Here is a 25,245-nt window from a genome sequence, read left to right as displayed (position 1 = left end):
TTAGCCGCTATCTGGAAGCCCGCTGGGGTGTGCATGCAGCGCCCATTGAAACAGTGGCAGCCTGCCCTCTGTGTGCAGGTGGCTTCACCAAGACATTGTGGGGGTTTCCTTTTTGAAGATGTATTCCGTTTTAAAAAGAAAACACTCTCTTTAAGGACATCCTCTTTCTCGTCCCCTCTGACTCCTTGGCTCAGACTCAGCTCTCGTCTCACTTGGTGACATAGTCTGTCTCGCCGTTATTTATCTTTTTGAAAAACAGCTCTGCACCGCACGATTCTCTGGTTTTTATTTTTCACTCTAACCACAACATTAAGTGGAGACTCAGTAATTAGTCTGCATTAGTAATTAGTCTGCATTTCCTCCCTCTTGTTAAAATTCATTGATGTTTGATTGCATCATCTCTGTCTATGTGCACTGGCATTCTTAAGCTTGTTAAATCAATATGTGTGATCGTATTTTGTTAATATAACAGCTGATTACTGATTATGTTCTATTTAGCCTTCTGTGAATTTTATATTGAATATGAAAGTGTTTTGTTTATAAAGAGCAGAGATATTTCACTGAAGGGATCTTAGAGTATTTTATTTATATAGTGTAGCCCTACATTAGATATAGTTGCCAGTTTATAAGGTTCACATAGCTAAAACAAATGCACTCTGGACCAGCATTTTGGTGCTGTTAAATCATATTGCATTATTCTGAGAGGATTTTGTCAACACCATTTATATCAATAAGGGTAGAATAAACATTATAAACACCTCTAGCACAATACAATTTCAACAGCACCACAGACTATAGTCATCAAAATGTCCATAACATTGATTAAACACCCACACATCCACTCTCAACTAAAACTGGAGCTATAACCGTGAAGAAAGGATTTATGGCAGGGCTGTTGTGTTAAGGCCCAGACACAACAAACCGTCCCTTTATATCACCTGTGTCTCAGTCCAAATGTTGCACCTGAACACAATGCAAAGACTACTGCCAATGGCCAACTAGCACATATGAGGACATAACTCGCCAAACCAGCAGGTGGCAGTCATCTGCATTTGTGATTCAAAACAGGAAACCAGAAAACCAGTAGGATTCAAGACACTTGTTAGCCAGTTAGCACACTGACACAAGATCACATTGAAAGAACAAAAGATATTTACCGTGTACTAGCAAACAATCACACTTACAGTTTCTGCTAAGAGCTCAATGGCTGAAAGAAAAATAATCGAATATAAAAAGTTTGCTTCGATATCACATTATCTTGACTTTAGCCAGTTGTTTGCATTCCTCACTTTTGTTTCTCTTTTTGTGCACTAAGCTAAACTGCCAAAGCATAATGCCATTCACAGATGGGCTTTGCCATCTCCAACACCAATTCAACATGAATCAGCTAAAAAAGCCCAACAAGGGAACAACCGCTGCCAACAGTCTGGGACAAAACTTGGTTTGTCAAGACCCTGGGCCACACGGCCTGCGTGAGCAATGCATGACTGCTACCTCGCTGAACTGCCGTGACTTGCACGCTGACATTGGTCACACAGACAGCATTGTAGCTGTGGTGCTGCCTGCTGCAGGGCTGCCTGCTTATGTTTTTCCACAATTAAAAACCAGTACTGCAAACACTGTCCATAGTACAGCCTTGCATATATATATATATATATATATATATATATATATATATATATATGTGTGTGTATATGTATATAAATTATGGCTAAGACAAATATAGACATTGAAACTTTAGTGAACGGCGGTATGATGTCAATAGGATTATCAGAACACCATTTTCATGTTTTATTTATTTCATGCCTTTTAAAAAGGCAAGACTCCTATTCTGTAGACGTGCCACAGCTGAGCAGCAGCCAAGCTGCGCCTGAGCAGAACTACTCACATGGACACTGTGGCCTGGGCGTCAGACTGTGGTCTCCATACTGAGCACACACAGAGAAACAAGTGCAGCTTTACAGTAGTTTGTTAGGATATTTATACGGTCCTGTAGCACTTGTTGGGAAGTGATATTTCTCAAATGATTCTTATTGAACTAATGTCTCCTGACAGATGGATATGCTGTTAATGCATGAACAAAATCCCGCAAAAAAAATACATTTGAACTGTTTTTCCTAGATTACCTCACTGTAGATGTCTCCTGTTCAGGCAGTTAGCCAGACCATTAGCAGAGCACCACCCCCGAAAACGTGGTTCTACCATCCAAACATCTCTTGAATATAACAAGGTGAAATTGCCAGAGTATCTTGTGTCAGAGGAGATAATTAGAAACACTGGCGGTGGAGGAGAGGGCTGGGATGGTCAACAGAAAGAAGAGACGACAGCCACAGGTATAGTACATTACGTCCAAAGCATTCTTTCCTGATTAAGATTTCTAATCACGCAAATACAAACAATTAGCAAATGTTTAAATAAGTGAAGCTGAAATCATGTTCTTGGTGTACACTTCATTACTGTGACCTTCTCCAAAGACATCCATAGCTCACAAATTAGCTTCATGCTGTTAAGGACGTTAATATGGTAATCAAATGCAGAAGGTTATATAAGCAGTGAAGGTTATTCCATTTCATGTGGGAGAATGTGGAAAAGGAAATTGGAAACAGAGCAAAAAGACCTCAAGATCACTTAGCGTATTTATCAACCTTTACATGTCTCCTCGGTTACTCTTTCACATTCTCTCGCGCAGCATTTAACCAAAGCTAATTGTAACAGTATGCAAAGGGAGCGGTGCTGACGAGCTAGAAAAGTTAGAAGCCTACCATGTTGCATAAATCATGTGATAAACATGGGAGTGCTTATGAACTCTGAAGTTTTCTGAAACCAGATTTTATTGGCTTGGGAGTCTGTGCAGCATTACCTCTGAAACCACAATTGCAGCTTGGGGACTAAGTTTGCCTCCCTGTCTGGAAAAAAAAAATCTCAAATAAAGCAGCTGTGCCTCCACATTATTTGCAGCTTTTAGCTTGATTTATAATTCAATAGAAGGTGCTAGAATCAAATAAACAATCACGGTCACTTTGTGTTAGAAGCCAGTTTGTCCATGAGCATGCACCGAGGCGCTGGTGCTGTGTGTGTTCTCTGTTGTTTTACTAATGTTACCATTGATTTTAAGGTTCCAGTGACCACTGGGATAAGGTAGCTAATTATGTTCGGCAATGTTTTACTTGATGTATGCATGTTTTCCCTCTTAGCCTCGAGGACTCTGTGGTGAGAGATGACTTGCTACATGCATTCTTTGATAATCTTTTCACAGTGGGAGGTTTGGTGATTATGGAGATCTCAAGGCTGAAGCTGTGGGATATAAGCTCCAAATAAGCATCATCCCGCCACTGTAGAATTGGCTTGAAGACAATGCCCCAGTGGCTTTAAAAAAAAAAAAAAATGTTCAGATTTTAAGTTAAATAATGATGTAAAGTTTTTTATTTGATATACTGGTTTGAAGTTCGCAAAAGTTGGGCTCAGTTTTTGAAAGTGGGACAACAAAACTGTCGAACGAAACAGACGATGAACGTACTGAACATTGTTAAATAAAAAGAAAATATCTGCTCTGACATTTGAAAATTAAAACAGAATGTCTAATATGCACATTTTATCCTCCGAGCCAAGCGTATTTTGCCAGAAGTATTGTTGAGTCAACAAACGACTACAGAAAATCTGCAAATCACTGAACTATCAACCAGTAAATCAGTCAATATTGTCTTTCCTGTGCTCTCAATTCTAATGTAAAACAGCCCCAGGATGGCAGCCCACAGCTCCATCCTGGCCTCCGCAAACACTTCTGGAGGGGCACCTGGCGTTGCTGGCACGCTGGACCTCACCATGGGGAAGGAGGGTGAGGTTTTTGGCTCAGACTCTGAGCTTCTGTTTGCAAGGTCACAGCTGCCTCATTGGTGGCTCCCACTGCCTTGTCTGGCACCGGTGCAGTGCGTGTCCTCCGCTGCCATTCTACAAGAGGCAAAGCATCCCAACTTCCTTGTGACGGCAGTTTCAGACGGCGTGTTAGCACATGTCATCAACCCCAGCACACAGTCATACCACTGAGGGGGCTATTCTGTGCCAGGAGAGGGAAAGGGATTACAAGCAAAGGTGAGGAAGTGGACTTGTGGCATAGAGATGTATCCTACACATCAGCTGGATCTGTTTTTATTCAGTGTTTGTAGAGTGATAGATTTAGATCTTTCAGCACAGCCACAGAAAGGAGAAATAGGCACCCACCAACACAGACACAACAGCTGCTGATAATAAGGTATGTCATCCAGCTTTGCCCAGACTAAGACAAATGACAGTTATGTGAGCAGAGTATAAATGAAGTTCCCAATACTTTTCTTTCAATATCACTGCTATCTTTGGGCTCAGCACAGCACCTGCTATGGGCAGATATTGACTGGAGGAAAAGGGAGGGGGGGGGTTAGGTGCTACAGGATCGTGGCAACCGTCCACAGAGCACTTCCCCATTCCTTTGACTGGATGTTGAAAGGCATGATTCCAGCCAGGGCGGGTGTGGGTGTGGGTGTGGGTGTGTGTGTGTGTGCGTTGAGGGGTGCGTTGGGAGGTTGTTTGAAGACTTAGGAAGAAAAGCTCAGGGAAAATAAATCAAGACTGTTTCATGTAAGATATGAGATTTGCATTGAGCCTTTTCAAATGAGCCCCTTTATGTTTGAAAATGACTGACAGTCATAATAGCCCGTCGACTCGCAGAAAGAGGAGAATGGAAACGGGCAGGGAGCCAAATCTACTTCCCTCACGAAAGACACAGACTTTTGAAATAAAGCAAAGAGCACCGGACCAGCTGATTTCAGTTTAGCACAGCTCATAATGTGGAAGAAACTAGGAGCTCTTCCTGTCTATAACTGCTACATATTCATAGTTAAAGAAAAAAAAAAAGAAATATGTTTTGGTTGCCCCAAGTGAAATAGCTGAAGTGCAGGAGCCTCCCTACTAACAAGATTGTAAATTAGCCACAAGGACAAGAGGATCGAGAGAAGAGAAGAGAAGAGAAGGCGGGAAAGAGGATAACTGGTGCTTGTTGGAGGGAAGAAAAATACTAGTGGACCATGTATGTGTATGGGTAAACTGCTGCTGAAAATCTAAATGTACATTCCTCACATTTGGCTACATTGTTAAATCGCACACAAATTCACTGTCCTGGTATCAACTGTGACTGCACATAAATAAATGTATACAAAAGCCATAGTTGTACATATTAGCAGTGCCAAACCTAGCACATTCGGGGCCCTAGGCAAGCAGCAGCTCTCCCACCCCACCCCCCTCCAAAAAATAAAATAAAATAAAATAACAATAAAAACTATCTTCTATATGTATTGTATTACGAACAAGAACTACTGCAAACATTGTTAAATGTTGATAGTTTACTTGAATTTAGGTTGTGACATTGGGTCACCAAATTCCATATTCCATAAGACAACATTTAATGCCAACAACAACTTCCGGTTGAATAAAGATGACAGATGACGTTGATATTTTGTTGGTTTTAAGTTTTGTTGTTAAGTGTTGTTGGGTCGTGGTTGCATTGATGCCGTGGTCCTACTCGACACCAGCTAATACTGACATTATTATTAGTCATACCTCCACTATTATTATACACATGATTGTTTTTGCCACATACAAAAAATGCAATATTTGCATATTTAATGGTATCATAACTTACATTTATTAATATTCATGTCTATTACTATTGTTATATGTTATATTAGTGTTACTACTATTGCTGCTGTGCATCTCTACCCCTCTCTCTCCTTCTTTCTAATGTTTCATTTTGTCATCTACTGTAATTTTATTGTTCTTTACAACATCTACTGCAAGTCCGTCCGTCCTGGAAGAGGTTGACTACCGCACAATGTGAAATTCCATCTACATTAGACATTTAAAATATTGCCAAATTCATTTCATTCCAAAACCAAAATTTAATATTTGTCTCACGTAAGAGTCCAACATCCTTCTGATGTCATATTTGATGCCTGGTGTCAGTGGGAAGAGCTGATGAGAAATCCACACAAATACATAACTTAATGTAGCTAACAAAAAAATAATAGGGTGGGACCCTAGGTGGCTGTCTTTGTCCCCTATAGGAAGATCCGCCACTGCTGATTAGTGTGTATTTGTGTGTCGGTGTGTACACACTTGTATACTGTATCATACAAGAACATGCAACAGAAACTTTGACGCACTACATAAAGAGTCGCCAGACTGTGACCACTTTTACTGAGGCAGGGCCACGCTTGATGCGGTGTTTTCATTCACATGGTGTTGATTCCAATTACACCAGCACCAGCATGTTTGAGATACACTGAAGAACCATTCATTTGCAAACAGCCTGTGTTGTAATTTGATGCCTCTGGAGTGGATGTGTTGTTGGTAACATCATCCTGTCGTAGTGTCAGATCAGTTTGAGGCAAAAGAAACATTCAATTTACAGCTGCAGAACGGGGCAACATATACCCGCCACAATACATTGTGTTTCATCACCAAACTCTGTGAGGTGTTGCAGGAAAAATGAAAGAGGAACAGGCCTGCTAATTGAAGCAGTCACGCTTCCTGGTTTCCATTAGGGTAATTGGCATATCTATTTAGGACATACATATTTTGTAGAAAAATGTGCAACTGAGCCTTAAATGACGTATGAAAGCTATATAATGTGCCAGCGCCACAGTCAAAAGATACTAAGACATCAGTTCCACAATGCCTTTTTTCAACATGTTGCCTAACCTATTTCACCAATTATTTGCAACCTTATCAGGACCTTAGTGGGATAAGTCCAACTCTCCCCTGTTTGGAAAATGGTCACTGCCAAAATCTGAATTTAAATGCTATAACCTGAAAATAAATATGGTAGTTTAAATGTAAAACCATGGGTCGGGGCCAGAATTTCGAAGTTGATTTGAGGCAGCAGGCTGCATAAGTAGTAGTTATGTAAGAATCACTGAGTTCGCAAGTTTTTTTTAAAGGACACGATTTCAAATGACATTTTATCCAATTACTAAAATGCGTTTCTGTACAGTCAAAGCTATCTGTTATCTCAAGTTTTCAAAACACGTTTGCTGCCAAATCCAGTGAGCTGGCACACTCTGCAGTGTCTTGGCTCATCCCTGCATTCCTTAAACACTTGGTGGAGATCACCTATCAGCAGTCACCTGATGCTGGTAGTCTAATGGACAGGACAACCCTGTGGAAACGGGCGTGGTGCCACCCTGGATCTTTTCCATCTGCTGCCTACAGGGTGTAGAGCATTTTCTAGGTGCCCTTGAACAGGAAGGGGATCAAACCAGCTCAGTGACCAAGAATCGGGATGAACAGAGAGATTAAGACACCCGAGCCAAGGATAACATGTTTGAAAAGGTGGGTACAAGGTTCATTCATTGAAGCTGCAGTATGCTATTAGACCAACAGTGGTCAGATTAGGGCCACATTATTATGGCTAAATTAAAAATTATGATTATGTTGATTAATACTGAGATTGTGATTATTTATTGTTTTAAGGACAAAATATTTTTATTGCACATTCACATTTAAATAAAAAGAGCACTGCTTTTACATCTGTGTTGTGATACATTCCTGCTAATGTAACCCAACTACAAAATAAGACTTAAATAAGATTAAAATAAGGTTGTTCTGTGCATCTTCCATGGATAGGCCTATCTGTCTCTGTATTATTTTTTTTACAGAGGTCACAATATCGCAACTTGCTGCCGTGTCGCTATCATGGATGTCTGAGTTGAAGCTGGACAAGGACTGGGATTAATGGTTATGGTATGAGTTAGCTATGTTATTCTTCAAGTGTCATGCACTCTTTGCATAAGATTTGGCCTCTCTAAATCCGAATACTTCAAAACAATGGATGATGATGGCGGATGATGGATGATTTTTGCTTTGACCGTCTGCTGTTGCAACAGTCAGGAAAGACTTTCACAGAACGCTGCTGCTGGGTGCTCACACAGTGGACGATAGACATCTTATCAGGCCACTGTGGTTAGCCAAAATCTTGATTGTGATTAATATTCAGTTGTTTGTAGAGCCTTAGGTCAGAGAAACTCCAAGACAAACTCAAAGCAAGCCTCATCTGTCTGTTAAAGGTTGCACGATGGAGTTTTTGACCACCAGTAACACTATGGGGCAAAGTTTTTTGAGGTGGTCAAGGTGGCCTTTTTTTTTGTATCACGCTGTCACGCTATTTCTCTGATCAACAGTTGATGGCAGTAATGTGCCAACAAACTGCAATGTGCCAGCTAAGGTGGCGAAAAAGACATGATGCTCATCCTTAAGATGTCAGCTTTGAAAATGTTTTTTTAAAGGCAAGAAATGATTCAATAGGTTTGTTAGACTTTAAGGACACACGCAACACACTTTCATGAAAGACAGGCCAACCTTTCATTTAGTGTTAATTTAAAGATGTTGATTAACTGAGCTATAAAAGCAGCATTTTGAGAGGATTTTCATAACCAGGGGTTAGGAACAGGTGAGAAGATTAACTTGAATAAATGGTCTTGGTTTAAATAGAACTGTGAGTAATCCAGCCACTCTACCCACTTACTAACAGAAGCAGTGTAAACCTATATTCATTACCTTTCAGGAGGACTATTTCTTTTGATGCTGATAGTATGTGACTATAAATGAATATAGCCCTTTGTGCTATGGAAAAAAACGCTCAAATTAAATGTAGGTTGGAAGTGATCTGCATGTAATGACAGCTACATGAAGCAGTCAATCAAAAACAGCATCACCCACACACAAAACATTCAAAACCAAGCCATGTGCTGTAATTGTTTACATAATTTTGGCAGAGTCCAGCCTTTTCTTTAAGCAACTGTACATTCGCTGCCTAAGACTCTCATTGTTTCTGTCGGGTATACCATTCTTTTCTCTTCTTTCCTCACATGTGGAGGCAGCTATCTGAAGCGTCCACGCTGGTGGATTATCCCACTAACCACCAATCCTTTTGCAACAGTTGAGAGGATGAGAGCGCCTGTTGGATCACCTCCAGGGCCTGCTGGTGCCTCTTCTTCTACTCCCCTTCCAGAGCAGCTTCGGGCTGGGGCCTGAATCCCCCCATCTCATCATCCACTCTGTGCCATCTCTCGGCCCAGGCCACACCCCAGCAGCGACTGGCACAGGCAGCGTTCCGAAGCCTTCGAAAAGCTGAAGGGGAGAAACTGCAGGCCCAGATGGTTTTCCTTTATATTGGTCCGTCCGTCTGTTTGTCCGTCGTCCGCCAAGTCTTGTTTCTTTGCATCTGTTTTCTGCTCTGAGCATTTAGCTTGCACCTGTCAGGACAGTGCAGGTGGAAGTACAGCTACTCTTAACATACAGAGAGGCGGCCACCGGGGGTGGGGAAGCATGTACGCATGCATGCCATACGCAGTTATACTAAGACAAAGACGCACAACCACAACCATCATATGGGCATATATGCAAATACAAACATATATGCATGTTTAACCATAATAAACACCTGCTGCTAAGATAGAGCGAAACACTCCCACACACATCCTGTACACACACAGTGTACACATTCACTGTACCTCACACTGTCCCACCCACACAAACTACATCCTCGACACTCACATTTGAGCTGTGTGAGGTCTGTCTCCATTCACTTGATTAAAAGTGAGTCGTGGAACATTTCACAGGCATGCTAAAGCCTAAAGACAACAAAGCCAATGACGGGGAGATGGTGCTCTCTTGAAGCCATGATGCATGTGCAATCAGACTTCAGGGCTTTAGTTTAAACAATGCGTAATCAGACAAAATAACTGAGAGGGACACGGTGTGAGTGAGAAACGGATGGATTGGTCGATGGAGAGCGAAGAGTTGTGTTTAAGCTCACATTAGACACATGATTGGATGAATGCTGAAATCACGCTCACTGACAGCAAGTCCCAGATGCCCCTTAACTCCACTTTTCACTGGTGTATCTTAACATAATGAGGTTAATAAGTGGACATGGGAGACATCTCCGAAAATGTGGATAAACCGTGTCAACGTCTCCATGGGTGCAATCACAAATTTAAAAACACAGTGCTGGGTTTGTGCAATTAACACGGGAAATCAATTCTAGGAAATAAGCTTGCACAAAGAGGACAAAAGCAAGAAAAGCAGGAAAGAATAAGAAGAAAAATGTGAAAGGTTTAATAAACTACAGTTTTAGGTGAGTTTACAAGATAATGCTGGTGTATGTTTTCTGAAACAAACTCATTTAAAGCTGATTTATATGCAGTTTTTTAGGCGAGACCTTAATGCCTCCACCAGTCACAGTGGGAATGGACAGATTGGCTTCTAATGGTTATCCGATACCATGCAGCAGTATACCTATGTGTTGTTTAATAAGGTGAACTGACCTTTCATCATGGTTATAAATCAATGACATTCTCCCACACTGAAGCACTGCATGCAAATGCATAATATTATCTTCCCAAGCTTGCACATGCACACACACGCACCCGTTCCAAAGGCAACACATTCAGAGGAAGTCAAATCTGAAGATTAATACACACGTTTCAAGGCCCTCTGTTTGTACATGCGCTCCTCGCCTTTCATACACACACTGTCTCACAAACAAAGTGCTTTCAAACCAGTGGTCAGTGATGAAATAAAAATAAATTCATCTCCTGTAGCTAGCCTTGCAGTTTGGGATAAAAAGGCCTCCAAAATTATCTCGGTAAGTGGAGAGGGGTGAAGCAGAAAGAGATGAAGCGAGATTGTGTTTGATTGCAGGTAAATGGTAGATGTTTGTGTTCAGGGGCCTTTCATGTTGCTTTTGAAAGAACCTGCTGGCCTTTCATTCTGTGATTCAAATTCTACTGCCAAGACATAATGGCTGAGGTGCAGCTCCGTAATGAAGGCATTACCAACAGCAGAATAGAGTAACAACTGTAATGTCCAGATTCCACTTATTTACCTCCCACATAATACTTCACCTCACCCCACAGCAGCAGCAATAATGGCAAAATCACAGCTAATGCCATCTCGTCTGTCAGAGGAAACAATATAAAAACAATGTATTTCTTATTACTCTGTCTCGCTCACTGCCGCTCTCTTTCTCTATGCTTGATCACTATAAGTACAACCCTAAAGCACAACAGAGTGCTTCCATTGCCGACATAAAGTGGCGGGGCTTCTTCATCTCCTGCTGCTGTTCATTCTCCAAATCGCAATTTATTTTTGCATCATCAACACAAAGAAGAAGCGATAAACACTTGCTGTGTGCCTAGACATACTTTTTCCTTGTGGGCCCTGCCACAGGCCCAGATAGAAACATAGGTCCACACACCGCTGTGTGTGTCATTGTGAGTGTGTGTGAAAGGGGTGGGTGCAGGGGAAGGGGGGTGTATTTGGGATACGTTCCCTGCCTCTCTAATAAGCCACCGGCTTGATGCCACTGCTCTCCTGCATGGGAGGAGATAAGAACTGGCAGAGCGGTGGTGTGGGCTCCCATTGAAACCCAGTGTGCTGCTAAGCCCCCTCACAGCCCCCAGCAGAACCTCAAAATGCACACACACATGTGCACCTCCACGCGCACCTACACACACAGGCTACAAAGGCAGCCCCCCAATGAGGTAACGTTGTGATTACAGATGCAAGAGCACAGACAGCGCACTGGGAATATGAGGTGGAAGGAGAGAGCGAGAAAGAAAGGAGAGGGAGAAAATAACAAGTATTAAGTCCACTGAGACAGCATTAAAAAAGCACAATGCTCTGCTTGTTGTTCAAAAAGAGTGAGACTACTGAACTGAGGAATCTCGACTTCTTTTTTTTTCTTTCTTCCCCGTGCCGACTTTAAAAAATTACCACACCAGCAAGACTCATCCCACCCTCATTTACTATTTTTCCTTTTTTAAATAAATATATTTTTACATGCTTCAGCAACAGTAACAATTACCTTATTGAAGAGGAGCGAGTTTTGAATTTGTGGGTGGCTAAGGGGATGTCATTTGCATATCAAACCTTGTTTTTCAGGCCACAGGGGAGTTGAGTTCTCTTCTTTAACCGTTTGAGATTAACCCCATGCAAATGGAGCAGATGCCAAACTCCAATAAATCAGCACTTAAGAGAGCCTACATCTGTGGAAGACATTGTTATGAAGGCCAATCCAAACCTTCCACACCCGGTCGTTGGTAATTGTGAAACTGTTGCTTATCCATCTGTGGGGTGTTTTGCAAAAGGAAAGAGAGGAATCAGCTTTTGTGCTGGAGGAAGGCTGAAGTGCTTTTTTGCTTTTGTGGGGAATTCTATCACCTTGTTAGCACATTTACCAGCAAGTGACCATCAGCTGTCAGCCATAAAAATCAGCTGCCCGAGGCCTGTCTGTCATTCTACTGTCTTTGCTCTCAGTGTCTGTATTCACTTGCAAATATTTTGGTAATAGACTAACAATCAAGCTTTTCACAGAGCTGACAATGATTACCACAGATCGGCCAAAGTCTGCAGTTGCCTGTTTTACAGCAGGTGTTGTGAAAAGTCTAAATGTGCTACCTGAGTGGAGATCTGAAGCTTTGGTCTGTATATGCCAGACTGATATGAAACAAGACAAATAGTTAGTGTTGAATTCTCTGTTTGTAAATGTTTGCACAGTATTGTTTTTAAGTGCGATGGTAAAATAATGAGTAATGAATGTTTTCAGGTTGGGTTACAGAATGAGATGTGATGCATCAAAATGATAACTCTGTTGTCACTGATCGTGGCAGCGTGGGGTTCACTGCTGAAGAAGAATCTTCAGATATTGATACAACAAGAACAAGTACAGTTTTCACTGTTATTGCCATCTGATCTCACAGCACTGTAGTTACATTTATAGTTAAGAAACTGGCAAAGACGATAAGTAAAAACTTGTTGCTGTACTGTACTGGTTGTATTCATGGTGGAGCAGATCTGGGCAGATTCCAAACTACAGCAGTACAGTGTTTTGCTCTGCGGCTTTGTGTTTCTCCAGATGGGCAGGTTGTTAAGAGCCAGAGGCATCCAGAGCCATACTGGCTGGAGAGAAGCTTTTAAATGCAGGGTACTCTGGATTAATGCTTACATACTAATTGCATTCGAGAGGCGTAGCTTGCATAGCTGAATGAATGTAACTGACATAATTCATGGCAACCCAAGTAAATGTGATGTTTAATGAACTGAAGGACATAATGTTTTGGGTTTTGAATAATCTTATTAATACTTCGGCATGATTCTCAGCTTTTAGGATTGAATTAATACATGTTTTATAGTATGGCTCTACACATTTATCGTGAAATTAAAATGCTCTGATAAAGCTTTTAATATAAAAGACCATTTGCTGTATGGATATTTCCTCACATATGTGTGTGGAACAGCCACAGCAGGATTTCCCACACATTCATTTATTTTATGGCACTACGATTTAATAGTTTTTCTATTTTTGGAGCTGTACCCTTTCATTAGGAGCAATGTTGAAATATTTTTATCATTCAGTTATTCATTGGACCACACTATCGGATCAGAGCGTACTCTGGGCACAGATGGAGCAGAAGAACATCAGGCCACTGCACATCTCATCCATCAATGTGATCTAAGCATTTTTGAGCTGATCAACAGATTGATTATCCACCAACAAGTCAGACAAACTACTGCTAAGGAAAAAGAGAACTCATGGAGAACTCAGCCTGTGCCGCAACTGACCAACAAAAAACTTATTTTGAGAACACAGAGTGGGGAAACAGACTGACATAAAGGGACAGATGCATTTAGAAAAAAAAAAATTAAAAAAGACAATTTGCCAAAACTGTGTCCATAATTATGCTGTTGTGGCAATGTAATCTCTGGCTAGATTATGTTCAGAGACAACGTTTCTTTCAGGTGACAAAACACTACATTCATGTATGTGTTGGCTTTGGAAGGAGGTGGTTAGAGAGGATGGCAGTTGTACAAAGTGCAGAGCTTTGACACAAGAACTTTGGTTTTGCTTGCAGATTCTTGTCTTAGGTATGGGCAACAAAAGCACTGCGGTTAAGGTTAGGGAAAGATTGTAAATTTCGTTAAATGTTAATAAAAAAGGCAATACAAATACTTATGCTGTAGTCACTGTGACTGCATACTGTATTGCAAGATTATCCTTATTTTGAAAGAAAACAACTAAAATATGTTCTCAGTGAAAATTTTGTAGATAAGTTCAATATCAACATTTTTGCAACTTATATAAACATAATTTCTCAGAGACAGTGCTAAATCACCATGTTCACTGTTTTCACTGCTCCTCTATGGTGGCTATTATTGTCATGTTTATTCTTAGTTTATTAGCTGTTGCCTTTTTTAGAAACAGAAGAAATGTCTCTCGGTACAGTGTAACACCCACCAAACTTTGGATGCATGAAACAGCAAATCAGTAAAAGCTCTTGTGAACTGGGTAAAGATATAATCACTATCTTTTATGTCAATTAGCCATAGCAAGCAACAAAGTCGACATTTGCTTACATAAAACTGTCGTGGCTTGTTCCTCTGATAGTAGCAAATGAAGGGTGCAATTTTTATTTTAAAGAGAGACAGCATCAGGTTAAGACATAAATGAATCTCTCATGCTGAGAAAAGAAACCTATAAAGAAGTAGGGGAAAATCTTGTGCAAGTGTGTCTCATGCTGTACTTAAAGAGTGCACTGCGAGCAACAGAAACAGGGCTGTTTGACCTGGTGTATTTACTATAAAGTTCTTACACTGTGTTATATGTGTTAGCCTGTATACCCTACACTAGTGTATTTGACAGTAGATGGTTTTTAAGGGCCATACTGACAGTCTAAAGCAGGGAAAATCCCCCTCAGGAATTCCCCTAATACCAGAACCTCTGAGAGGGCTGGAAGGGGGAGAGCAAAACTGAATGGTTGTGAGGAGAGTAAAAACAGTGGGATTGAGGAAGTAAAGAGAGCTGCTGAGAGGAAACCATACAGGGAAATGTATATAAGAGGAAGAAGCAGGAAAAAAATAACAGATTTAGAGGATTTAGTAACTCAGCCTAGATGTCAATATTCTCAGGTCTCAGAACCAAACTGAGCACGAGTCTGTGGCTAGAGCTATCTGTAACGTGGAGAGGAAAGGGCTGAAAACAACTTAGGGTCACACTGGTGGAAGGAAACTTGGCAGTATCTCTTCTTTAGATGTGGAGAAATCTTTATGTAGTAAGACGGAGATAAAATATTACACTACTGTCTGAGAGAAGAGAGACAAAGAGACTTCTGTAAATCAGTGGATGATTGTCTTGAACATTAAAACCTTCGCAAAATGACTCGTTATCTGAATTTGATTAATTCGGCCTGCTAATATTTGGAAATTCCAGAAGAGCTACACAGTTGAATCATGTTATCCCCATTCAAGTTAGCTCTAAACTGGAAGTAGGCAGCTCAATCAGCCAGAACCTTTTATGGGCTGATTTGAAAGCAGTGCCACTTGGGGAATTTTACACGTGGCATTTGGACATTAAGGGCTTCATGTGCCACTAAAAAACTTTAATAGGAATGAACAGGGTCTGCCTCCAACACTGTATCCACTTCCCTTTTTACATTCATGATTTAACATGGGTGTCTATGCGGATTGATTCATTTCTGTTGCTAGCCCCATGTGGCCATTTGAAGAAATGCATTTTTTGACGCTTGATCATTGACTTCATTTTTAAGCTCTAGAGGTCGCTATTTGGTAAAAATGCAAATATAACAAACAGAAGTGAATCTGGGGTTGGCTTTAACTATCACCTTCTTTGACATAACAAACTATAACAATGTTTATACCTTTAATTACATTGTGATCCAAATGACTCGATGAGTAAAAAAGGAGGAATGCTTGAGACTTGAATAAAAAGACATCACTGATTAGCGTGTAAGGAAAAGGGTGCTCAAATGTCAAAAAGACCTAAATGATTCAAGAATGTCATTGCATATGGCTTTTTAATTGAATGTCATTACATCCAGAAACCATGTCACAAAAATTGAACATTATAGCATACGGCACTATCAACTGAACCATCTGAATTATGTCTATGGAACGATTAAGCCTTTTTAGGTTTTATTCAAGCTCAGCTTTCATAAGCACCCCCACTTTTCAGACTATACATTTCAATTACGCTGAGCATGAGCTGATAGCAGGTTCGATCATACTTTCGGAACATCTCATGACAAGGTCGACATGTAATATCTCAGTCTTTAAGTGGTGTACACCGCAAACTGCTCTCCTGTCTTCAAACAGATTTGTCTAGCCTGTTCACATTTAGGTTTTTTTTTCTTACTGACTTTTTTCCCCCAGAACCACTTAACTGTATAGAAGCTCTGCATTCACTCAGAAATGTCCACAGTGAAATATTTACAGCCTCATCTTCCTGTATAGAATTTAAATTTTGCCAATCTGTTTTCTGTATATTGTGTGTGTCCTGTTTCTGTGCCCATGTTTGACTGTGTTTCTGTGTACGTTCTAGTGTGAGGATGAGCTCCCATTGCTGGTGCCCTCTCTGTAGTGTGTGGCAGAGCTCAGCCGAGCCAGCCCCAATCCTGGCACTGGCCGCTGCCAGGGAGAATAGCAGGATTGAGCCAGCTCCCTCTGCAGCTGTCAGGCTCTCTGAAAAGTGGTCCCGGAAACCTTCAGAGGGGTCCCGAAACACTTGTGGGCTGCATGACGGCAGCCCCGTGCCCGCCATTACACAAATCCAGATAAATATGGACAAATTGTTATTGAGGTGCAAAGCAGACTACGTACAACTCATGCAGGCAGATTTCTCCCTCTGCATAATATGCTTAGGGCAGACTTCTAACAATGTTCTTAAATGCACCCGATCCTCCCATTCATCAACTGTGCCCTCATGTCTGCTGATAGAGCACAACCATCTATTATGCAAAGATACCAATATCCAGTACTCACATAGACTTAATAAGTTTTAATATTCTTATTAAAAGCTTTTTCTTTTCCTTTGTTTTTCTTACAAGATAGCTGGTAGGGCTACACCCTACAAGTTACCTATACATCATTCTCTCGCCTCACTGACAGAATGTACACACTGCTTCAAGTTTAGTATGCAGGTAATATGAGGCTGGCTTTAGCTGTTACAATCTCATGTACTTGTATTGTCCTATGTTGTCAGTGATATGTTATATAATATCATTGTACGTATGTTGCCGGTTTATTTCATTGGATTATAAATAAATGATTGGAGTTAAAGGAATACTTCACCTGCCTTCACCCGCCCAAATGACAATTTGTTCATCAATTACTGACCCTGTTTTACCCTGAATTCATGAAGAAAATATGTTTTTCTTTCATGCCTACATTGTGAACAAAAAATGCCAAAACTGAGAAAATTCCTCATGAATTAAAGTCATAGGGGTCCATGTTTAACAACAGTTAAACTATATTAAACCATCCGTTTACAAACTCTCACAGAACTCGTGCAGTATAACCCAAGTCTCAATTATTAATCTCTATGCTCAGCATTTTCCAAACAGCTCTACTAGTACTCTAGCTCTCTTCAAAGCCAGACTCCATTGACAAAAACAGTCATTCTACATCGCTTAACACATGAGCTGCTGGTGTATCTCTGCCTCAACCTGTACTTTATGTTACTGGGTGACTTTGGTGTTTTAAAGGGTTAGTTCAGATTCAGTAAAGACACACAACAACATATTACATTTACTGGAGTTAGGAACAAAGTAAATCATTATATTGAACCCACTTCATCATTATATTCACATTACTGATGAAAATATTTTGTGAAAACACCAATAGTCAACCCTACAATATTGTTGCAATATTGATATAACTCACTGTATTTGGTCAAAAATATAGTGATACTTTATTTTCTCCACATAGCCCAGCCCTAACTTGACATATGACTGAATTATTTGTTTTTTTACAATAATCCAGTATTCTTTCCCAACTGAAAACAAGCATACACAACTAGGAAAAGGTTGCCATGAAAAACAACTTATAAAATCATTCCGTCCCTCCTTAGCCTAGTTTGTGACAATAAAAACTTCTCTCCAGCTGAGCAGCCAGAAGAGAGCAAGTGTAAAGTCATTGACTCATCAGTTTTGGCGAGACCAAAAGCGAGAGGGCGATCAGGGGGCAGGCAGCTCATAGACACCTCGGGGCCCCTGCCTTGTGTCAAGGCACCCGTCACTAGCTATTTCCTGTTGCAGTGTACACACACTTAATGCCCCAACTCCTGTAACTGCAATCCTCCCTGCATCCCTCCTTTATGGGGCCCCTTGGCCGTCATGCATATCAATGCTTTATGAGAGATGGAGGGGAGGGAACGAAGGATTGGGAGAAGTACACAAGCAGAGAAGGCATGGAGGGAGGATTGGGCAGTGCAGTGAGGCCTAGGCAACAGTCGGAATCAATCAAGTCTGGAGGATTACTGCTCCACTGAGTTGTGATCAATAGATCCTGAACACTATCCCCTGCTAGGAGGGCTGACAGGGTAAATGAGGGTCCGAAAGCTGCACCCCACCCACCTCCCACATCTCATCCCAATTCTCTCTCTACATTGCTCTCTCTCTCTGTCACCACCCTTCCTTTGCTTAGTTCTGAATAAGGAAAAGCAAAGAGGCAAAGATGCCGTTTTTGTTGCTAGTGAAGAGGGCAAAGACTCATTCTTGGTCCAGTGGTTTTCAACAATGCCAGAGGAGTGTTGCATATTCAGCTGAGAGGAACATCTAGCCTCTGCCCCGGGGCTTTTGTACCTCTGGGTGCACCGCTTTCTTGTTTTAGAAATGGTGGAGAAACTTTTTTTCTTTTTTTGGCGTAATGATGAAAAAAAAAAAGGACAGGCGTGCTTGGTCTTCCAGATCGGATTCTTTGAGTGAACTGCACACCCAAGATGTGCTCACGGTATTGAAAATTTTAACACTTGAAAAGAGTTTTTTAACATGTCAAAAGAAGGACAACAGACAGAGAGAAAATAACAGGTGAATTCTTTGAGTCAGAGGGGATAACTTTGTCACTAAGATTTTGAGGTTTTCTTCAAATACTCTGAAGAAGCCTTGTGCTTGTGATATTCAAATGATACAGGCATCTGATGTGATGAACAAAAGTGTTGACTGACAGCAAGGTTCCAGGCCCTGACACCAATCTCCTCAGATGTCAGCAATGATGACTTTAAATTTTGTATGGTGAGATCACCACTAAGGCACTAACACATTCCCCTTTGTGACCAGCAGATGGCAGTCCTGTTATCCTGATCCAGTGTTGTCAGCCTGTGCGCCTGCAGGCTGAGTTTTGGACTGTTCAGGGTTTAACTATGTGTAAAAGTACCCCAGTTCTCAAATGCCTGCTGGCTGAAGGAGAGAGGGAGAGGGAGAGAGAGAGGAAGAGAGAGAGAGAGGGAGAAAAAAGAGAGGCTGCCCAAATAACAGGTTCCCTGGCCCTGAGCCAACAAACTCACAAATGCTCACACATGCTGCAACATAACAATAAAGCACACTATTCTTCTGTTAATAGGCAATCTGTGTTGCCATGAACATTTAGTCTAATAACTGTTACTGCTGTGTAAATGATGTCATAGGCCTGTCATTGTCTGTAAATTATGTGTCTTCCTTTGACGAGCCTTGTTGTCAATGATCCACCTTTTTACAATGTCAGAGTCATCCGCCTTCCACACTCATAAAACAAGTAAGATACTTTACCATTCCCAAAGCGAGATGCAGCAAGTATTTTAAATTTAAAGTGCGTAATTTTGTTTTGTTTTCAGTGAAATTTATTTCTCGAGTAAAGGAGAAAAGCTTAATTTTTAAAGTGTGCACAATCCACTCTATTAAAATTACTCCAGTAATGTATGGCAGAAAAAGCTTAAAAGCCATTAGAGGCAGAGACATTTCACAGAACTACGCAGCAGCACACTGACCCCACTCCAGACGAGCAGGACATGAGATAGAATAGAAGAAAGCTTAACTTCATTACTGTAGTAATGAGTGGAGGAAAAAAAAGACTTGTGCAGAGGCAGTGACCCTGGCAGCATAGCTTACCTGCAAACTCGTAGCAGTAATACCTCTGGTCAGGTAATTAGTTATACATTAATACGCAGAGATGATCTGATCTCCCCAATTAGGGAACGGCAACGCTATGACTCACGGGGACTCAACTGTCAATTTTCTGCAGCTAACTGAACCAACCAAGTCAACCTGAGCTGAACTTTAGACACTCAAACATTCAGTTTCCATGCACGATTCTACATTTTGAGCCCATAATTTGAATGAAGCACACTGACACACTGCACTTATTTCGCTGTCAAGTCACACTGATTAGTGTTTGGCAAAAATGAGTGTTTAAACAAATATATAACGAAGAGGAAAGAAAATGGATCACGTGAGCCATTCAATATGAACAAGTAGTTTTTCTAGATTATTCCAACTCCACATGAATGTAGCACAAGACAGCAGAGGTAACTGTGACGTCTGCTACTTGCTCTTCAAAAAACCACAGATCTTTGCTCAGTGCAGGGTTTCAGACACATTAGTTTATTTGTTCCGGCCCACCACACTGAAATCTCCTGCTTCCACATATTGATTTTTTACTTTTTAGCTGGATTGTTCATTATGTTGGAATATATATGGGTATATTTGGTTATTCACTGCACAACACTCTCGGAGAGCATAGTGAACTCTGGGTTCAGATGAAGCAGTGGAACATCAGGCGCAGCGAAAGTGAAACTTTCACCTTCATTGTGCTGGGTCTAAAAGTTGGTTTCACTCCCTGTGCAGCAGCTGCTGCTCTCATCTATTGATCTGATCTGATCAGCTCTGATCGGACTGACTTGATATATATCTATCATGTGACTTAAAAGTTCTGACTGTGCTCCGTCCAGGGAGCCACAAAAAATAAAAAATGTAAAAACAGTGAGTTAATCACACACACTTGAAAAAAAAGTTAATGTGTCTGTGAATGTATGATAACAGAGTGGCATTGATACCAAATTTTGCAGTAAGAACCAACAGTCAAAAGGTTTGAAAAACTTACATTTATCACCTCGAAGGAGCCAGTACTGTGAGAAGAACCAGTCCACAAAACACAGACCACAAAGGAAAAGAAAATCAAACGAATTATCCTAACGAACGCACTGATGGACTTTTTTATTTTCCAAATCATACATATGCTTGTCTGGTCATCTTTTCTTTAGAAATGGTCCTCTCTCTGAAAAACAATTACCTATGCACTGGAGTGTGAAAATGACCACACAGCTTGCTCATAGAGCAGGAGCAGCACCTGATAGGAGAATGAGAATCAACGAAAAATGATTGCATTGAGGTAAAATTATTTTTTTTTCTTCTTTTTTTTGTAAACAAAGCCACCATTGTTTCTCTACAGGTGTTGTCTTAACCCCAGGCCCCTGTGCTCAGAAGACATTTTCACAAAATCAGCAGTTTACTACAGTGTAGGCGTAGTCCAAATGATGTATGGAGAGTTACCTCATTTGTGTGTGTGAGAAATGCAGGCTTAAAGAGATGCCAAATATGATCCACTTTTTCATTTTCGGGGCTTTAGCATACACTAAGCAGAGACATACAGGGAAGAAAGAGCGTGATGGTGATGGTTTATGTGGCCATTTATTTGTGCATTTTGTGTGCATGCATCTCAAGGGTGTGGGGGCTCTTTCAGCAGTGGACTGGAGGCTGGATTTGCCTCGTCAATGACATGTACACTTAAGGGCTTATGGGCGAAAGCCTGAAACTTAGCCAGAAATAGCTAATGAGTGCTTGTGTGCCATTAGCTAAGCCAGGACTGAAATACATGCATTATTCACTCACAAAAACACCACAACTTTAACAGCAAACTACTTTATATCCCCGGCCTGTCCTTATCGGCTCCAGCACATGACTCACACTGTACTGTAGGTTTGATACGCAGGATGAAAGTCTCTAAAGAAGGTGTGCAATCACGCAGAATGCTACCTTCAATAAAGACAGAGATCCAATGGCAATATGCTAATCAAATTGCTCATATGAGTCTGTTCTTTCGCTGTGTTCCCTCATGTCTGGTTGATTTGCAAACACAGTCATGCCACACAGTCACTGCGGTACAGTAGATAGGTATGATCTAAGGCAGCTTGATTGGAACATAGAGTACTGTACCCATGGGACTCTGCAGGAAGCATCCATAATGTGCAACAGCCAGGACGGCAGGCATGTGTTCCTGGCTACATATTTACTGCTATAGTATAGAAATGTATGGGCGAGCTTGGCACGAATGTATAACACATTGGCAATCACTTACTTGTTGATGCTCTCTCTCTCTCTCTCTCTCTCTCTCTCTCTCTCTCACACACACACACACACACACACACACACATTCACAAACACACAAAGGCTAGCACACACACACAGGGTCTTCCATGAGACCACACAGCCTCCATACCAAGATCCCTTTCATCTCCCTCTATTGACTACTGTTATATCCTGTGGCTTGATTGGACCACACCAGACAACATCTCACATCGCCTGTATTCCTTCTGTGCTCACTCACGTCCTCCCTCACTCACCCATCTTTCCATACCTCCTCCTGTGCCCCACCAACACCCTTCTCATGTTTGCCTTTCATTAGCTTTCATCTCTCCAGCTTATTGAACTCCACCACTGGTATCAGAGTGTGATGCTTTGATGGTAGCGGCCGCTGCTCAACATAAATCCATATTTACCCCCTTTCACATACAACCATGCTAACAAATTGTTTGCGTTGTCTGCCATTCTTAGGGCATAATAGGACATACAGTCTACGTACATTGCACGGATTTGTTCATAGGGCCCCAAAGTCTCCACGGTATGCAGGAGGAACCTGAAGTGCCCTCACATAAGTTTCCTTTATGTACCTGCCCAAGAAAAAAAGGCTACAATGTGTTTATATAGCTGTCTCTCTTTCTCTCTGTGATATATTCCAGAAAGAGAGGGAGGGAGAATAACGTATAGGCCAGTGGGCAGGTATTTTAAGGAAAGCTCAGTGGGGAAACTCCACATATATTGATACACATAAATAGCATTTCTCAGTCTGTTTGCTTTGAAGTACTGCATCCATCTCTCCTCCCTCATCAAGGTACACCACCTTCCCTGCACCCCTATAGCACGCACGCATGCACACGCACGCATGCACACACACGCACGCACTCACACACACACACACACACACACACACACACACACACACACCTCTCTGGAGTATTTCGTACTGTAGTTGTGTGGTGCTGTTGGTCTAGTGGATTTAGTTTTCCTATGGGGATGTGTGTTCGCAGGTGCTGCACTGTCCCTTCATAATGGAGGATAAAGCCCTCCGCAGTGTCTAACTCTGCAATATAAAGCGCTCAGAGCCAGCTATTTACTCTTGGGCACTGGTGTTCACACAAGGCTTTGTCCAATATCGTTCACCACTCATTATATTGTCAAATCTATGTAAAGGACTATGGTGCATCAAACGGTAAAATAATAAATATAGTTGTCAGAACATAAAACGTGTTTTCAGATATTGCTCTTTTTTTTCTGTCCCCCACGATGCAGCAGCTCTCAAGTTTAGGACTTGTCATCACATCATCAGACATCTTAAGTCAGTTTTTATTATTTGCAGAACTGGTCATGCGAGGACAAAAAACATACTGTGTGTTGTCATTAAAGAGCTATAATTGTTATATAAGCATTGTATTACTTTGAATGATTTTGGGTCATGAGGGGAATCTTTGTTTGCTTTTTCAGGCATCTCCGTATTACTTATGGTTGACCAAAATGACTCAAATTTTGATGTGCATGGTATTTCTCAGGTTTTAAAGTGGTACTTAAAGTAACTCCCATGTGATGTATGTTAATGGCCATTGATTGCACACTACTTTTTATCTTGCTTAGTGGGCTAATTTGGATTCAGTGTTTAGGATAAAGTACTAAAATATAAACTATTTGAAACACGGCTGCTTTTGCAAAGGGACAGTTTAATGGTTCACATATCATGACATGATTTATCATGATGTATCAAATTGCACTTAGAAGTTGAATTGAGGATTTTGATTTTATTTTATTTATTTATTTTGAATAATGATGATTGTATTTTAAGTCAGGAATTTAACTGCACATCACTACAGTTATGTATGTATTTTACAATTATCAAACAAATTTGTGCAATATGTATAAGCTGCTGTAAAATATTCTACTCAAGTACCTTAAAGGAATACTTCAACCCTAAAATGACGATTTATATATAAATGAGCCACGCTGCGTTATTCTGAATATTAAAGAAAACTTTGCTTATACTCACACGCCTCCACAGAAAACAGTGACAGAACAGAACTTTAAAAACAATTGCCTTTCCGCTAAAAAGCCATACAATTGGGGTCTCGTTTTGAAGAGGGCATAGATAAATTTTACTTTCAGTTCAGTTTGACGCACGAAGGTTTTTTTTAAGCAAAAAATGCATGTGCTTTGGTAGTCCTGGGCATATGAGTGGATACACTTGAATTATACTGCATGAGTTGTATAGTTGTTTTGGTATAGTTTTGTTGTTGTTAAAGATGGTCCCCTATAAATAAATGAATTCAATTCATCAATTTGTTTGCAATTTTCTGTGGAGGCATGTGAGAAAAGTTTTTTTTTTTTTTACTAATTCAAGGCAGCGCAGCATGACTGACTGATACAACTGATCATTCTGTGGGTGAATTGTTTTAAAGCTTCCATTCTAGGGCATTAGTATAGCAGCAGACAACAATTTGCTACGTAAAGATATGGTGGAGTAAGGGTGTCTGAGCAAAGAATGAAGTCATGCTCCCTGTGTGAGTGTGTTGTAATGTGAGCTTCTGTGTTCTTTGATGTGGTAGAGGGTCTGGCCACATGTGCATGTGAGTCCATGTGCGTGTATCCCGAGCTTATTGCTGCTGCTCTGCACTGTGCTCATACAGCGGTTACTGCTGATAACACTGGTCCTACCACAGTGGTAAGACTGGGTTTTTACAAAAGTGCAATGGCCACCCTCTGCCCCCTCCCATTATCACCATTAGCTCTGTCAGCACTGTCACTGTTGTTAGCACTGTTATCTGCTAGATTTTAGCCACTTCCAGGTTGAGAGCCATGTGCAAACCCTTATACTCTGAGTCACATATAACACTCTGGATGTCACATACAGCTCCTTTAACAACCTGCGGACAAAGTATTTTCAGCTTGCTTTGTTGTGCTGAATGAATACTGTCTACACTGCACAGTTATTTAGGAAATATTGGCTCAGTGTTACATCACACCATGAAACATGGCAAAGCCTTGCACATTTACTTTAACAAGATTT

This window comes from Plectropomus leopardus, chromosome 14 (assembly GCF_008729295.1).
Source record: "Plectropomus leopardus isolate mb chromosome 14, YSFRI_Pleo_2.0, whole genome shotgun sequence".
In the NCBI taxonomy this organism is placed as follows: Eukaryota; Metazoa; Chordata; class Actinopteri; order Perciformes; family Serranidae; genus Plectropomus; species Plectropomus leopardus.
This window is presented reverse-complemented; position numbering follows the sequence as displayed.